Raw genomic sequence first — 1,500 nt, 5'->3', positions numbered from 1 at the left:
GGACCGCTCCTCTCCAGAACGCACTGGCCCTGGTGACAGTCGATGGCGTTGTCCACGCCCGACGTGCATTTGGTGACACAGCGGAGCCGGGTGGCCTCCACCAAGGGGAAGTAGAACTCCTCATAGCCCGTGGGAGCGGCGCGGCGGCAGATGGCTGAGGGGTTGGGGAGGGGGTTGCACAGAGACAAGGACCTCATCCATTCTATTCAGGGGCCTGATAATGGTGCCTCTGAAAATGCGGGAGGAGGATTCCATTTCCGAGGTGGGATGCCGTGGGGTAGACCCTGGGATTCGATGAGGGGAGTCCAGCACCACCACCCTCACCCTCTCCTCGTGGCCCCTGCTGTCCTCAGGTGGAAGCCACTAAGCGCCAGGAAGGGCCACCCTGGGCCATATCACTTGCCTCCCCACAAAGGTCTCTCCCTGCCCCGGCTTCAATGGGCAAATGTCCCTGGTGGCTGGGATCATAGCCACGGGAGAGCGACCACTCAACCTTTTACCCCACCCTCACCTTCCGGAGTCAGCTCTGTCCTGCTGTTGTTGTTCACCTTGATGGAGTCAGGCTTAAAACACATGGCTGCGGGAACACAGGCACAGATGGAATGGGAGGGGAGGTCAAGGGGTTAAGGTCAAGGGGTTAGGACCAGGAAGCAGGACAGGCACAGGGAGGGCGGTGAGGGCTGTCTCTGTCTGGGGAACTGTGGAGGGGCCACAGGGGAAGACTCCTGTTCTCTACCTCATCTCCCCTGAATAATCCGAGGTCTTCAGCCATCCGGGAAATGCTGAGCATGACCATCAGGGGTTGTCTTCCCCAGTACCCAGGTCCTGGGAAGACCCTCCCTAGCCCCACCCTTGATGACGTTGTGTGTGGACTCATTTCCCTTCTCCCAACCTGCCAGAGGTACCATAGGGTTGGCACCTGAGTCCAGAGGGCCCCTGGCCCAGCTGGAGTGGGCTGGGGTGGCGGCTCAGGCCCTGGCCCCTCCCTCCAGCCGGGGCTCACTCTGAGAGTCCTGGCAGCTGTCCACATCCTGGCTGGCATTCTGCAGCGCCTCCTTCAGCGTCGTCTTCGCCTGCTCGTACTGGTTCTCCAGCTGGGGCTGAAGGGCAGCTCCAGCAGGACCAGGTAGTCCACCACGATGCTGCCATTCCTGAGAGGTCCACGGCCTTAGAGAGTGCCCCAGCCAGGGGCACATGGGTCCTTGGAGGAGCACTCCAGAAGCAACCCAAAGTGCACCAGAAGTGGGAAAGGGGCAGAGGTCCTGAGTCGGGATGCCACATGCATCCTTTTAGAAGGGGCTGCCAGCATTCCTGACTTGGTCCGCCTGGGAAGGCAGGACAAGGAATAATTGACATGATTGACTTCCTATCTGTGTGTGTTTTATAGAGGCAAAGTCTGGCTCTGTTACCCAGGCTAGAGTGCAGTGGTATAATTATAGCTCACTGCAGCCTCCAACTCCTGGGCTAAAGTGATCCTTACTCCTCAGCCTCCCAAGTATC

General features: G+C 59.4%; 1 pseudogene; it reads left to right on the top strand.

Moving 5' to 3' along the window:
• Window positions 1–150: 150 nt before the first annotated feature.
• On the top strand, window positions 151–986 carry LOC108525711 (uncharacterized; annotated as a pseudogene).
• The last annotated feature ends 514 nt before the right edge of the window (window positions 987–1,500 follow it).

Source organism: Rhinopithecus bieti, unplaced genomic scaffold, assembly GCF_001698545.2.
Source record: "Rhinopithecus bieti isolate Rb0 unplaced genomic scaffold, ASM169854v2 repeat_14013, whole genome shotgun sequence".
NCBI lineage: Eukaryota > Metazoa > Chordata > Mammalia > Primates > Cercopithecidae > Rhinopithecus > Rhinopithecus bieti.
Note: the sequence above shows the minus strand (reverse complement) of the source record. Positions and strands in the feature narration are given on the sequence as shown.